Source organism: Cheilinus undulatus, linkage group 12, assembly GCF_018320785.1.
Source record: "Cheilinus undulatus linkage group 12, ASM1832078v1, whole genome shotgun sequence".
In the NCBI taxonomy this organism is placed as follows: Eukaryota; Metazoa; Chordata; class Actinopteri; order Labriformes; family Labridae; genus Cheilinus; species Cheilinus undulatus.
In genome coordinates, this window is record NC_054876.1 from 2,309,585 (window position 1) to 2,326,677 (window position 17,093).

Consider the following 17,093-nt stretch of genomic DNA (forward strand, 5'->3'; position numbering starts at 1 on the left):
CACTGCCTCTGATTATGGATCTTTTTTTTAATAGGTACAGATCAATGCAATGCAATGCTGGCTGCTAGAAACTCTTAACTTTTCTACTGTAGTGTAACTTTGAAATATGAGAGGTCCTGTAAAGTCTGCTTTCTCTTTGTCTATTGGAGACAGACCGATGTTTTTTAGTTTGTGGAATTCCATTCCTGTTGCACATTCCAGTTAGGTGTGATATTATTAGAAAGTGGAAGAGTTTAGGAACAACAGCAACTCAACCAAACAGTGGAACACCACATAAAGCCGGGTCAGCGGCTGCTGAGGTGCATGGTACATTAAAGTCTCCATCTCTGCTGATTCTATAGCTGAAGAGTTCTAAACTTCCTCTAGCATTAATGTCAACATAAAACTGCAGCGAATGGATGGGTTTCCATGGTCGAGCATCTGCATGCAATCCTCACATCACCAAGTCCAATGCCAAGTGTCACATGGAGTGGCACACAGACACTGGACTGTGGAGCATCAGAAACGTGTTCTGTGGAGTGACCAATCACACTTCTTTGCAGTCAGATGGGTGAGTCTGGTTTTGGTGGATGCTGGGAGAATGGCACCTGTCCTGGAGGAGGGATAATGGTATGGGGCTTTTTTTCAGGGTTTGGACTGACCCCCTTATCTCCAGTGAAGGCCAATCTTAATGCTTCAGTATACCAGGACATTTTGGACAATGCTATGCTTCCAACTTTGTGGCAACAGTTTGGGGAAGACCCTTTTCTGTTCCAACATGACTGTGCCCTAGTGCACAAAACAAGGCTATACACCACGTTCCAAATTATTATGCAAATGGCATTTTTCTCTGATTTTCCTAAATAGTCGATGCAAATGACAGTCAGAATATTTTTCAAGTCATCAACCACTACAGCATAATTCAAATTTTATTGAACAAACCGCCAAATGATAACTATTTTTGTTTTTAATCAAAAAACTCTAAATGCACTGTTCCCAATTATTCTACACAACAGAGTTTTAAAAGATTTTATAGGTTCTAAAGAACTGAAAATGGTCATTTGTTGAATTTACAGCATTAGGAGGTCATGTTTACTGAATATTTACAGAATATAGGTACGGTGATCACAGTACAATGATCATGCTTAAGTTTTCCTGAAATATCTCACGTTTTCATTCCTTGTCCAAGGCACTGCACTGTTTGAGGCTTTTCAGCAGCACAGATCCTTTTTCTCTCCCATATTCCTGAAACCTGTGGCCTGCTAAATAATGTGGAACGTCCTTCCTAAGTAGTTTCCCTTTAATTGGGCTCACCTGGCAAACTAATGATCACAGGTGTCTGAGACTGATTTCAGTGATCCAAAGAGCCCCGAGACACAACACCATCCATGAGTTTGATTGAAAAACAAAAAATTGAATGTTTATGACTAAAATACAACTTGAATAATAATTTGGAGCACTGTGTAAAGACATGGTTTGATGAGTTTGGTGTGGAAGTACTGGACTGGCCCTGACGCCAATCACATAGAGCAGGGGCTCTCAACCTTTTCAGCCCGGGACCCCCAAAATAAAAGTGCCAGAGACCGGGGACCCCCACTGTGCCTGAAGGTGGCTAAACACAGCCATTCAAGAATAGTCATGTGGAGACGAGGCCGTCCATAAAAGGGGATAAAGGGGAGAGATTTCTGGGGCCCAGCCAAACTGGGGGCCAGCAAAATCATGGTCTATTGTCAAGTTAAGCTGTGATATCCATATTTTAAAAATAACCACTATTATCAATGAAACAAATCTCTTTTAAGTTATTTGTTTAGTATATAGACTTCTTGAAAATTTAAATCTATTTTGTTTAAAAAATAATTAAAATGGGTTAAAAATGGAAAAAATCTGTTAATAATGGCAAAAAATGGTGTAAAAGGTGATGAAATTGAATCTTAAAATAGCGGAAATGGGTTAGAAGTGGCAAAATTTATTTAAGAATGGCAAAAAATTGTAGATAAAAGGCAAAAATTGGTTACAGTGGCAAAAATAGGCATAAATAGTTGTAATTAAAAAGTGGTTGAAACGACTTTAAATTGGCCAAAATAGTGCTAACTGAGAAAGAAAAAATAGGCAGATGTTGGCAGAAATTGGTCAAATGGGCAAAAATGGGCATATCAAACAGTGAAATGTGGTTAAAATGGGAAAAAAATTGGGCATAAAAAGTGGTAAAATGGGGTCAATAGTGTCAATAATGGGCCAACAGAGGCAACATTTGGCTTGTGTGGCAAGAATTGGTCTAGAAGTGGCAAAAACAGTTTAAATGGCAAAAATAAGTGTTAAATGGCAAAAATGTGTTAAAAGTTTGTGGGAAACAGAATGAAAACTGGTCAAATTTGGCAGAATGGTTGTAAAGTGGCAACAGTGGAATTAAAAAAAAATGTTCTTAGTTTTTTTAAAAGGGAATCTGGAGACCCTCTCTTAGTGTCTTGTGACCCCCAAGGGGGTCCAGACCCCAAGGTTGAGATCCACTGCCATAGAACACCTTTAGGGTGAACTGGGACTGAGAATGTGAAACAGGCCCTCTGGTCCAGTGCCTGAGTGGGCACAAATTTCCCACAGAAACACTCCAAAATCTTATAAAACGTTTTCAAAGAAGAGTGGAGGCTGTTGTCACTGCAAAAAGGGCCAACTCCATATTAAAGTATATTTGAATGCCATGTCATTACAGTCCCTGTAGGTGTAATGGTCAGGTGGATGAATACTTCTATCCTTAGAAAAGATCATTTCCATCATTGTGAGTTTGTCTCAACTCAAACAAACCATGAAGGTAACCTCATCTTTGTGCCTTTTAATGCTTCAACGTTCAAACTAATGCCTTACAGTGAACATAAACCTGCTGATGGGGTTGAAGAGAACACGCTATCATTTCTTTCTCATTTTCTCTTCTACCTTGGATGGAATCTTTAAACACTTTCATGCAGCAAATAGCACTTTTCTACTCATGCTGCCAATTTTATCTGTCAGAGAATGACGTATTGATTTATCTTTGCTTCTCAACGTGAGTGGCAAGAAATGTGTTAGAGATATATTCATCTGAAATTCAGCAGGAGAAGCTGTAGAAGAAGTGGAAGAAAATCATAGAAATTCTCTTGAAAGAAAGAAATAATACGTCAATCATCCATCGCTCTTGAAGTAGAATGTGTCAAATATGAAATGAATTTTAAAAACTCAAAAACAAGTCAAAAATCCATCTCCATCTTCTCTCTGCAGCTCAAACTTCTCTCTGTATCAGCTGAGGATAGTTAAAGCTCTGCATACCTGAAGGTGGCTTTTGGGCTTTTTCCCCTCCTGGTCTGTTTTTGTGTTTTTCATCAGAAACCTGCTCTCTACAAAACGTGTCCTCCTGCATCGATTGACTTTAACAGAGACATCAGCTCAGTCACACAGCCTTTGAAAGCGTTTCTTTAGAAACACACTCCTTCAGATGACTGAGATAGTGTAACTGAGAGGAGACTTTAATGAGATTTTCTTCCTGAAGCCTTGAATCCCTGCACTGAAAGAGAAATCTACAGCTTGATGTTGGACCCATCAAAGTAGTTCATTTAACTTCTCTGATGAAGCATTTCTAGGTTTACTGTTCTTAAAGACTTCCTCAGATGTGAAAAATTAAGCATGGATCTGAAATGACTGGGTTCCAATCTGCAGGAAGGAAAAACATATACAGTAAAAGGACAAGAAAATATAAATCAACATGTATTTCTGTCTGCAGACAGATGTGACCACATCAGCAGCTCTGATGGAGGAGACTCTCAATCTAAAGAGGAACAACACAAAGACAGATTTTTCTCCGTCTCGGGGTTCCTGGGGCTCACTGGACCAGAGCCGAGGTGTTTCCTGTCATGATGTGACAGATTTCACAGCTGGCATCAACAATCTGTCTCCAGCTGATCTGGATTGATGGAGCTCCTCTCTGTCTGAGGACGATGCTGCAGCTCTGTCTAATGTCTTTAGCAGTGCAGTGAGTCTGTGTGGAGTAACTCTGAGTATTTATCTCATACATCAACATGAGGCAGGATCAAACAAAGGTCAGGGGAATTTGCATCACTGGAACAGTTTATATTAGTCATAGCACTGAAACTGATAAACGCAGAGGTGTGAACCTCTCTGTCATTACGTAACTTTTTGATTGGTTGTCAGCTCAAAAACAAAATGTTGCATCTTGATGCACCCTTCACCATCTCCATCATAACATCTATGTGTACTGTATGAGTTTGAGTGAATTGGCAGTTGAAACTAACATTGCAAATTCAGTTTTCTCACTTGCAAAGCTCCCTGTAAGAAAAGGACAGCACCAATCAGGAGTAACAGGCAGTACTTTTGGGCACAGCGGAAGCAAGCAGCATCAAGAGGCCGGTGCCGTTATGGCGGAAGACATTAGCGTGGATGCTGCTAAAGCGCCAGTTTTATCAGAACCTGACGACATTTCTTTGTTAAAAGAAGAACAAAGAACAGCAGTGAGTTGTTTTCTTTTCAAAAATGACAAAAGTCGTGCACTGACATGTCTACAGCCGCCATGGTTCACGTTATGCAGCTCTCTATGGAGTTTACTCCTCATTAGCGGCTATGATGTCATGTGTTTTGTTGCTCTGATTGGCCCGTAAAGATGTGACAGACAGCAAGTTCATCCAATCACCCTCTGAGTTCTTTTCAAAGGCTCTGCCCTTTCCCAAACACTGTCTATGGGAGGTTTACCAGATGGATGTGTGAAACACAGGTTATGTTGAAACTATATTGCTGCCATTCTTTGTCAGGCCTCCTTTGAAAAAGAGATCTCTAATCTTAATGGAAGTAACCTGAACAATAAAGACTAAATAGATAAAATAAAGAAACAAATTCTGGTTTTGCACTGTCTCTCTGGGTACTCCGGCTTCTTCCCACTACTGAAGACATGCTAATTGGGTTAACTGGTGAGTCTAAGTTGGCCGTAGGTGTGAGTGTGAGCATTCCTGGTTGTCTGTCTCTCTGTCAGCCCTGTGATTGACTGGCGACCAGTCCAGGGTGGACCCCGCCTCTCGCCCAGTGACAGCTGGGATAGGCTCCAACCCCCCAGTGACCCCCAACAGAATGTAGAAAATGGATGAATGGTTTTGCAATGAAGTGGTCACTGAATGTTCATGTATGTTGGAAGCGACGCTAGAGCGCTTTCTCTGATAGAGTTTTGCTTTGTTTGGAAATTATGCTCTACTCTACAGCACGTCGTCCAGAGGAACAATCAGAGCATTTGAAAAGGCACCACTCAAATGTGAACGTGATTTAAGATCTTTTTATTCTAACAATGGTGCTCTGGTTTTGGGAATCAAAATAATTCTAAATGCATACCTCCAACTGGTAGGTAAAGTTATCGTCAGATTTCACACGGCTCCAACCTTTTTATCCGCCAAGATAAGCTGTGAAAAGTTCTCCAAAACTTTGCAGTGGGTCCCACTGGTTAAAAAAGTAATCCCGTGCTGAAGTCCGTGTTGAAATCAGCAGGATAGACATTAATTAGAATACTTAACAAGCTAACGCAGGGTTGTATGATGATGCGTTCATGTAGGCTTGGAAATTTTAGTGTTTAAAGAATAGGTATAAATATGTCAGTATATCCATTAAAGTAACCTAGTACTTAGAAAATGTATTTAATCATTATTTGTATGAATTGAAGAACTTTCAGAAGGAGGTTGCAGAATTATTGATAATTTAAATGTAAGTTATTCAGCCTATTTAGTTTAATACAATTAAAGAATAATAATTATTCTAAATAAAAGAATAATTAAAGAAAATGAAATTCTATTATTCATTCACTTTAATTACTTTACCAAAAACTTACCGAACCATGACTTAAAAACCGTTACACCTCTATAACTTAGACTAACAAGTTTCAATGTAGATAAGTGTGGAGTTTATCCCATAATTTAGACATAACTTGTACAACTCTGGATCAACAGGCTGCTGGACCTTTTCTCTACTAGCGCTACTGCTATACCACTAGACCAGGGGTGTCAAACTCAATCACAGCAGGGGTCAGATTCTGGATTTAGGACTAATCTGAGGGTCTGACAGGGTCACCTTTTTAACCAGAAACTGTCAACCTTGTTTCACCAGTAATAAAATATGATATATATATATATATATATATGTGTGTGTGTGTGTGTGTGTGTGTGTGTCACTGATGAAAAATGATTTAAAACATTTAAAAACTTAAAAATATAAATTTAAAGGTAAGATAAAGATAAAGATAAGTTTCAAAATCTGAGAAAAGTAAATTTATTAGTTCAAAAAGGTAAAAAAAAAAAGAAAAGAAAATTGAAAAAGCATTTTTTTAAGGCAAATATATTAGAAATAAGCCAAATCACAAGTTTAAAAGGTCAAGATATTAAATAAAATTTGTAATCATGAAATTAAAAGTCAAAATATGATTCAAAATTTTAAATTGTGAGTCTGAAAGGTCAAACTATGGGATTATGAAGTCAAAGTTTGGAGTTGAAAATATGAGTTGAAATGCTCAAAGTGTGAAATTAAAAGTCAAAATCCTAAATTTGAGTTCTAACTGTGAGATGCCAAATTAAAAATGTGAAATTAAAACACAAATTTATTTCTTTTCCCACATTCCTGACTTCTTATCTAGGATAAGTTCACATTTTTATACTTGAGGAACTCTGCAGACCTCAGACTGATGGGCCAGTTAGAACAGAAATATCAGATCATCTTGTGGGCTGGATTTAACTGTTCCACCGGATTTGGCCCCTGGGCCTTGAGTTTGACACCTGTGCACTGGACCATCAAAATAGCTGCAAGCCTAGAACTGTCCACGAGGTAAGGTAATAAACATAAAGACAAACACTCTTTCAAACCATTTGCCTCTATGCTGATATACACAACATCCCTGAGTGAATAGCAGGCTAGGTCAAGATCCATGTCTGTTTCACTTATGCAGCTCGTTCAGTCCCCTCTCTTCACGTCAGAGGCCAACCTTACTTACCTGTATTGTGGCTAACTTGCTTCACTGCCTACAGACTGATTTCACCTCAGTCAGTCAGGGACACCAGCCACTCTACAGGCTCGTCTACCTGAACTATAGGAAAGTCTGCTCCTGCCACGGTCTGTAGACAAATTGAAAATTATTCATCTTGATAGATGACAAAATGAAATCAACATCAAAGAGAGGTACACACAAAATATAAAATCACTACCTTTGCATGACCAAGAGAGCTTTTGAGCTTCTTCATCTCAGAGTGAAGGAAAAGAAAAGCAGCTTTTCTTCTGTTGGTTTGTAGTTTCTGTAATAATCTGATGTTTCTGTGTGTAATAATCCTCAGCTGTAGAAACTCAGTGAATAAATATCCATCAGCTTATCGTCTCTGTATAAAACTGAAATATTTCTCACCGTGTTCTCGCTGTGTCTAACGGCGCTGTAATGAGGTCAGATCTGCTGTTGAAGAAGTCCGTGTGTCTGCTGTGTGACACATCCAGAGTGATCTTCTATCTGATCTGTTTCTGATGGAGGAACTTTATTTACATCTCTTTGATTCACACTGGAGCCGTTCGACAGCAGCCGTGTCTCTACATGTGTGTTCAACAAACAAATGAATGTTAATAGAAAGTCAGCAAAGATGAAGTAGAACAAACTTTAGGTGACAGATTAATCCCAGACCCTTCAAAAGCTGTCATACACAGAGATGTAAATATAGATTATAATTAATGTCTGACTTTGTTCTCTGATGATCGAACTCTCTCTGAGAGATCACAGATCTTCACTCCTCATCATCACAGTTGATCTGCTGCTGAACAAACACCATCACATCTTTGATCAGGAACATACAGCCCAAATTTTGGGATCTCAGAAAGCAGATTTGATGAACTGGTTCATCGTCTGCAGTTATTTACTCATCAGAGTACTCACAGTATCCTGGCTAGCGTGTCCTTGTGGGTGCCATATGGGTCATGTATGAAGTATTTGGGCTACAGTGTGGGTCCCATGTGGGTTTGTCCCTGGGTTCCATGGTGGCTAGATCTGTGATTACCCATGTGAACTGCAAGTCTGGATCAGCCCATTAGAGACCCATACACAGGAAAATCTGGGGAGTAATTTTCCAGAATAAAAAGTGTTTTACTCAAAAATAGTAAAATATACTCTTTATTGAGTATATTTATCACCCGCCACCAGGAGAGTTGGAGTAAAAACACAGAGTAAATTCTGCTGGAGTAAAACTTAACCACACCAACTTAAGTATCAACTCAGCTGCCATCACTCATGTACGATCACAGCTGCAGCTCCTTAGGTGTTCCAGCTGTAGATAATCCTTGGCAATCAAGATCTTCTCACCTGGTGATGAACCTTCAGACACCTGTGTACTACAGCTTCTAGTCAGGTGACTCCTCTTCAACCTTTGATAATCCAGTGATTTTTCAGTGAGCTTTTTTTTTCCTTGTGTAACTCCAGCCTTTTAGTTTTTTAAGGGGAGGAGCTATTTCAAAATTTTCATTAAACCATGTATGAGACTGTCAGTGCATCTGTTGGCACCAGCAGGCAATGCTTCCATCATGACTTCCACACATGGCAAAACCAAAGCTTAGTCTCACAATGTCTCCACCCCACCAGGGAGGGATTACTGATGAATCTAGAAGAGCACTCAGAAAATACAGAATTCCACCATTAGCCCTTCTCCTAATCATAGTAACATTACTGGAGCCAGATCAGCCAGTTACTCCCTCCCTGGCAGGGTGGAGTCAAGGTGTGGCAAAGTATCAAGTCTGTCATGATGGAAGCATTGCCTGCCGGTGCCAACAGATGCACTGACAGTCTCATACATGGTTTAATGAAAATTTTGTAATAGCCCCTCCCCTTGAAGAAGCAAACATAGTACAATCCATTAATCTGATTTAGTAATGTCAACATTTTTTGACAAAACATAAAAGAATAAATAATGATTGCGAAAAAAGTTGAAGTAGAAACAAAAATCCAGGTTTACAGTGTAGGGTCATAAATCGGTTTGCATGATTTTTTTTTAAGGTTAACCAATTGGATTTTACAGTGTAAGTTTGAGGTCATTTGTAAAATTTGGATCAGCTAGAGTTTGACATGACACACAAACACCACAGGCATACAGAGTGAGTGAATTCTTTGCCATCAAACATTAGCTTGATCTTAACAGTTGCTAAAAATTGAATTCAGATAATTCGTTTAATGTTTTCTGACCTCCGCCAAGGAGGTTATGTGATCGGCAGGGTTTGTTAGTTAGTTAGTTTGTGTGTTAGCAACAAAACTAAAAAACAACTCCCCAAAAAGTTTTGGAGTTTATAGAGTTTGAAAGACACACGCCCGGTCGAAGAGACGAGTCGGAGAGCGTAACAGAGAGAAAGACAGCAAATTGTAGCGAGAATACTCACAATGCTGGGAGGAATAGAGGAATATTCACCCTCTGCCATGACTTGGTGAGACCCTGGGTGAGACTGTCAGTGCATCTGTTGACACTGGCAGGCACCATGACAGTCCACCTTTAACAACAATGTTATGCCTCCCCATGTTTCTACCCCACCAAGAGGGAATAAGATGGAAATAATTTTACAGTGAGGTGTGGTGTTTTGCTGTAATTTGCAATAAAAAACTGCAAAATAAATATTTTAAGAAAAAGTATAAATAAACAATGAAATACTGCTAATCCTAATTGCAATAAAGTTGTTTTTATTTTGTTCATTGTGGAGTAGAAAATCATCATTTAGAGTTAAATAAAAACACTTGTTAGAGTAAAAACAACTCTGAAATCATTACTCTGCAAGCAGAGTGAATTTTACTCCAAATAGACTGTGACCAAATGTTATATCTTTTAGAGTAAAATTTTACTCAATTTGAGTAAAATTTACTCAGGTAAATTTATTGTGTACAGACCCCATCTAGAGAGCCTTGCAATTGCCCATGTTTACTACAAGTAGGGTCTATCTTGGATCTCTAGAGATGGGGGCTGATTCTCACAGGTGGGCCACCATGGAACCAATGGACAAACCCAAATGGGACCCACTGTAGCCTGAATATGCACTATATTGCCAAAAGTATTGAATCACCCATCCAAATAATTGAAATCAGGTGTTCCAATCACTTCCATGTCCACAGGTGTATAAAATCATCACCTAGGCATGCAGACTGTTTCTACAAACATTAGTGAAAGAATTGCTCGCTCTCAGGAGCTCAGTGAATTCCAGCGTGGTACTGTGATAGGATGCCACCTGTGCAACAAGTCCAGTGGTGAAATTTCCTGGCTCCTAAATATTCCACAGTCAACTGTCAGTGGTATTATAACAAAGTGGAAGACAGCAACTCAGCCACCAAGTGGTAGGCCACACAAAATGACAGATTAGGGACAGTTGATGCTGAGGCGCATAGTGCGCAGAGGACGCCAACTTTCTGCAGAGTCCGTCGCTACAGACCTCCAAAATTCATGTGGCCTTCAGATTAGCTCAAGAACAGTGGTAGAGAGCTTCATGGAATGGGTTTCCATGGCTGAGCAGCTGCATCTGAGCCATATATCACCAAGTGCAATGCAAAGTGTGGGATTCAGTGGTGTAAAGCACGCCACCACTGGACTCTAGAGCGGTGAAGATGTGTTCTATAGAGTGACCAATCGCGCTTCTCCATCTGGCAATCTGATGGATCAGTCTGGATTTGGCAGTTGCCAGGAGAACGATACTTGTCTGACTGCATTGTGCCAAGCATAAAGTTTGGTGGAGGGGGGATTATGGTGTGGGCTTGTTTTTCAGGAGCTGGGCTTGGCCCCTTAGTTCCAGTGAAAGGAACTCTGAATGCTTCAGCATACCAAGAGATTTTGGACAATTCCATGCTCCCAACTTTGTGGGAACAGTTTGGGGATGGCCCCTTCCTGTTCCAACATGACTGTGCACCAGTGCACAAAGCAAGGTCCATAAAGACATGGATGAGAGAGTTTGGTGTGGATGGACTTGACTGGCCTGCACAAAGTCCTGACCTCAACCCCACAGAACACCTTTGGGATGAATCAGAGCGGAGACTGAGAGCCAGGCCTTCTCATCCAACATCAGTGTGTGACCTCACAAATGCACTTCTGGAAGAATGGTCAAAAATTATCATGAACACACTCCTAAACCTTGTGGAAAGCCTTCCTAGAAGAGTTGAAGCTGTTATAGCTGCAAAGGGTGGACCAAGGCAGGTGAGCGAATACTTTTGGCAATATAGTGTAGTTTTCTATATTTGATTGCAGTTTGAACAAAACCATAGCTGAGTTGTAAAGTCAAGTCCAGGTTTCTATGAAGCATGGGTTTTATCATCTAAGCTGCAGGGCAGATAATAGGACATCAGGGTTTCGACTGCTCTGATGAGCGAGACATACTCCATGTGTTCTGTGATCTGTTTGCCAAGCACACTACAGAGCCATCTTTACATTTTCACTGAACATGCTCCAGTCTGTCTTCAGCCTATCCTGGGAGTCCCACTCTGCTCTGCTTGAGATATGTGCTAGGTCTGTTCTCAGCACTGGCTGCTGCTAAACTGTCAATTCACACAAAGCAGATCGATCCAAACAGCATACAGCATGGCCTCAAAAACTAGAATGCATGGCTATTCATGACTGTTTATTGATTGCTAAATAAACATTGTAGAGTTCAGTTTTTGTTGAAAAGATTTCGCAGTCCCCCCCAAAAAAAAGAAGTAAGCTTTGGAGGTGGGTTGAACTGAGTGGTCCATTTCTCTTCATGCATCTGGGCACCTCAATGCCAGCACTCATGGAGATTCTTCAACCACAGTCCCAGAATACAAACATCACCAACATCTCCTGAATGCTAACGATGACACCCACTGCTGCCTTTACAAGCTGCTAACCCAGACTCCATATAGAAATTATTGAAAGGGGTCTGTCTGGAGAAAGTCTAGGTTGAGTCTGGGTAAACATTTAGATGTTTGCATGCAGCTCACCCAGAACAAATCTGGAAATGTTTTGAGTTTTGTGCATGTTTGTATAAAGTTCTAGAGGTGTTACTCCCTGAATCTCATCTTGACTTGGCCAATGGCTTCTGCAAAAATCTTAAGAATGCTGGCAATACAGTTATTGATGCATATCCAGGAAATGTGATGCGGATCAATCCCAAGACTTTGGGTCTGAGTATAAGGATTTTTGAGGATGTGCACATCGCGCTATGCAAGTAGGTCTCTGAGTCTGTACAGGGCTACATGAACCTGCTGAATTCAGCATTGTTTTGATAGTTTTTGAAGCATAAACGAGGCTTAATTTCCTGTCAGGGAGCCAATCTCTGTCGCTCACCCTCAAGCAAGTTTTTACTCCTGAATGTGTAACTTGCTCTGCAGACGACTGCTTCCACTCACCTCTATCAGTCCTTGAACACAATCTGTTTTTACACTCCACATTTCTGCACAGAGCTCAGAGTAACAGAACTCCTCAGTCTATCAGTCTAAATTTAAGATTGAAACTCAGTTGACAGCTATCTTTGTAGATGTTCAAATTATTGATCACTGCCCTGCAGCTCACATTATATTTGATTACTCTTTGGATAGAGTTGAGAAACTTTATATCTAATACAGAATGATAGTTTATAATGGAATGACTGAGCTTAACTGCCCTCTACAATATCTGATAAAGTCTTTACATCAAATGTATCTGTTCATTTAACATTTATGTTACCTTTGCAGTCTTAGCAGATGTGGAAGAGAAATCTCATCTGCAGGATATTTTTAGATAAACAACTCTTTACCTAGAGGAGCCTGCACGCACATCAGCAACTGTGAAAAGGACAAAAGGAGAGTCTACTTTGTCTCCTGGCACAGGGTAAATTTTCTAAACCAGAAATCAGAACCATGAGGAAGTGCAAAGTTAGGATAATGAGGCCAAAACAAACAGGCTACTCAACATTTGAGTCATTTTATCCTGATAGTTTGGTCAACGTTTGCACTACTTTTCTTTTAACACCTGTCTACAATCTATGGGCTAACATTTCTGTGTCCCTTTGAAACCTCCTGGAGTGCCATTACATATCTATTTTTAACCACAGGTAACCACCAAATGAGATAGAGTAATAATTCTTTTTGCATATAACACCAGAGGAGTAACACCAACATTTCACACATTCAATGTGTCTCAGAGTTCTGTTTCCTTCCACAAATAGCCTTCCTTCTTTTGCAGAAATGTAGTCAAAAGTGCACACAAGTGGAGGAGTTCAAGTACCTTGGGGTCTTGTTCGAGTGAGGGAAGAATGGAGCTGGAGACTGACAGGCAGATCGGTGCGGCAGTGATGTGGTCTCTGCATCAGTCTGTTGTGGTGAAGAAAGAGCTGAGTTGAAAGTTGAAGCTCTCGGTTTACCTGTTGATCTACATTCCTACCACCATGAGCTCTGGGTAGTGACTGAAAGAATGAGATTGTGAATACAGGCGACCGAAATGAGTTTCCTCTACAGGGTGTCTGGGCTCTCCCTTAGAGATAGGATGAGAAGCTCGGCCATCTGGGAGGAACTCGGCGAAGAGCTACTGCTCCTCCGAGTAGAGAGGAGCCAGATGAGGTGGCTCGGTTATCTGGTACGGATGCCTCCTGGATGCCTCTCTGGTGAGGTGTTCCCTGGAGGAGGCCCAGGGGAAGACCCAGGACACACTGGAGAGACTATGTCTCTCGGCTGGCCTGGGAACGCCTTGGGAAGAGCTGGATGAAGTGGGCAGGGAGGGGGAAGTCTGGGCTTCCCTGCTTAAGCTGCTGCCTCTGCGACCCAACCTCGGATAAGCAGAAGAAGATGGATGGATGGATGGATGGATGGATGGATGGATGTTCGTCAAAAGTGCACACATCAAAAACAATTTACTATGATATAATCCAGACCGCTTCCTTTCACAGCACTTCCTACTTTACATGATGACGTATGATGGCATTTGTCTGCACGAAGCTATCGTGCAGACAAACGCTAGAGATTTGATTGCAATACTGTAAATATTTTCATATACATACTGTCTTTTTGCAAATGAAGCATAATTCATTTATTTTTGTTTTTGCCTTCTATGGTAGGTCAAAACCAACAGATCAAATCACTATAAGTAGAGTATTCTACAATAATTGTTCTGCAACCTATCAGCTACATACCATCAATGAACTCTCTTCTCCACTGCCTGTTGACCGTCATTTTTTTCTTTTTCAACAGATTCCCTGTTTCCAAACATGCACTTGATGTTGAGTGTTTGATAGATGTGAGGCTGCAGCAGCAGGAGGAGGAGATAATGTGGTGTCAGGAAGCCGAGAGCAAACAGAGATAGCTGTTTAACATGAAGACATCAGACAGAGATAACCTCCATGTTTGTGTCACACATGACAGCATGGAGTCGATGTGAAGACACTGCAGAGGGTTTTAGCACAAGGCAACCCATACAGATGCAGATATTTTTCCTGTTTGTTTGACCAGTGTGAGTCCTCTGTACCACACCCATACACACACTTCCTTAGCCCTGGTGTGGATGGAGGAGGTGGGTGTGGGCATGGTATGATTGCTTATACACACGCACAAGCAGAGGTGAAACATGCACATGATGTTTAAACATGAAAGGTTGAAAATACTTTAAAAGATGGCAAAGTTTTCAAGGGCCGAATCTGATCAATGCGACTCAAGAAAACAGGGAAAGAGTAAAGATTAGGGCCAGCTGCTGGCAGTGCTCATTTTCAGTCAAAATCAATGTAGTCCATCATCCTCAGTTCTCAGCGCCCTGGGTTAAAAATACTCCCTCAGCATCAAGGCTCATTCATGTTCTACATGTGAAACAGGTAGAGGTAAGGATATGGATGGTTTCTGACCAGACTCATGCATTCATGTCATCCTTACTCCGTTGGTCCTTTCTGAGCTTACAGACATGAGACTTAATGGATTTGGCATTTTACCAAATCTATCGCCAACCATATTAAAACGTCACGCCCAAATATAAACATCCTGTATGACAAATACTCTCAGTGTGGCTGATAAGAAGTTTATGTCTGTATAGACACAAGAGGAGACACTTAAACTACAAGACCAAATTACTATCAAAGCAAGATTAAATCAGAGAGCATGCCTCTTGTGAATTCTCCTGGCTCTGGGGCAACCCCAAGAGTTTTACTGTTCACAGCATGAGCACTGACATGTAAAACGTGCAACAGAAAAGGCATTAGCTAAGATGCTTGTTTAGTTGAAATTGTGTCTGTTAGCAACAGTCCACATCATCTTCAGTTGGCAAATGACCATCTGAAATCAGCCTAAGACCTGCACTCTGCACTCAGTCCATCTCTAAGTTAACTCTGACCGGCCATGAAAGGCCTACACCTGCCAGAACCTGCCTCTGTCTTTGAATGTAGGTTAAAGGACCTACTGTGCTTTCAGAAAGTGTTCAGACCTGCATCACTTTCTTATATTTTGTCCTGTTGCAGTGTGATGTTTCATGCATTTTGCACTGAGGGGAGAGACTTCTGTCCACTCTGCCATAAAGCCCAGATCAGGGGAGGGCTCCAGCGATAGTTGTTCTTGTCTCAGAACCTCTGTGGATCTTTTCTTAACTTCTGACACAGACTCTAAACGTGTTCCTTTGAGCACAGATTTGATCTCAAAGACCCTGTAAAACAGTGTTACTCAACCCTGCTCAACCAGAGAGCCAAACTGTTGAAAAATACCTTTGCAAGAGCCACAAAGTGGTGAAGCAAAAACAGTTTGAAGTACAATAACAATAAGTAAAAGGTGGCAAAAATGGTCAAAAAGCAACAAAAATGGGTGAAAGGGGCGAGAATGGGGGAAAAAAGTGGAAAAAGGGTCAGAAAGTAGCAAAAAATGGGTGACAAGAAAAGTGACAAAAAAATAAGTTATAGGTGACATAAAATGGTCCAAATGTGGCAAAAATGAGTGAAAAAGGAACTAAAGTCGGCAAAAAGCAGTGAAGAGTGGCAAAAATGGGCAAAAAATATGAAACAAGTAGTATTAAGTGGCAAAAGGTAGCTGAAATGGGTGAAAAGTGGTAAAAAAAAGGGCAAAAATGGGATAAAAGTGGCAAAAAGAAGGGCTAAACTGGGCAAAACTAGGAAATAAGTGGTATTTAATTACAAAGGGTAGCTGAAATGGGTGAAAATTGGGAGAAATTGTGAAAAGGGGCAAAAATTGGATTAAAGTGGCATAAGAATGGGTAAAAAGTTGCCAAAAAAGTGTCAAAATGGGCAAAAAGGTAGGGAAAAAGTGGTATTTAATAGCAAAAAGTATAGCTGAAATGGGTGAGAAGTGGCAAAATGGTGAAAAAAGGTCAACAAAGTCTCCCTTTTTTAAGGTTTTCTGGGGTAATAATATTAAAAATTAAGACATAAAAGAGCCAGAGATAATCACAAAAAAGCCCCATGTGGCTCCAGAGTCACATGTTGAGTATCACTGCTGTAAAATGAAATATGAAGTTTTTGTCTTAACACACTAGATAGGTTTGAATGGTGGCTGTAAACCTGTGAAAACACTGAGATCTTTATGTGACTGAATTCTGGATTTGGACAGTAAGAAGGTTTTTTCACCTCTTTCCTGGCTTGGTTTCTTGTGGGCGGGGCCAATATGTTGGCTCATGATGTCACGAGCCCACAGTAGGGAACGACCCCGCCCCTCTAACACTACAATCTAAAATCACAGAGCAGTTCATCTCAGTCCTCTCTGTTGTTAGCTGATGTCACTGCCTTTACTGAGAGTTAAGTAAGGGTTAATGCCCGACGAGGTGTCCAATTATCAGGGATTAATGGACGACGCGGAGGTGTGAACCGTCCGACGCGGAGTTTAACCGACCATGGTATAGACCATGGTCGGTTAAATGCTGTCTTTTGGTTCATTGTTAGGTAAATTTAGCAAATCTATCAGCCTCAGTGGTCTATGGATCATTGAAAGCATCGGAACAGAGATTTGAGACAGAAAACAGACTTTGTCTCTTCTCTGGCATAGAGCCAGGCAGCTGCTCTCTGCTCATAAGTTCAACATTCAGATTGTAACATTTTTTAATCTGTAAGGATTGAATTTTTCCTGAGTGGGCTGAGTGGACTGAAATTTGATTTAGGGGTTCATACACACTAAAAACTCCTGTGTTAAAAACAACCCA

At 40.7% G+C, this 17,093-nt stretch overlaps 1 protein-coding gene across 1 annotated transcript in view; it reads left to right on the top strand.

The window, feature by feature from the left end:
* Window positions 1-17,093, top strand: part of ntm (neurotrimin) — a 930,591-nt gene that overhangs the window by 233,124 nt on the left and 680,374 nt on the right. The window lies entirely within an intron of this gene.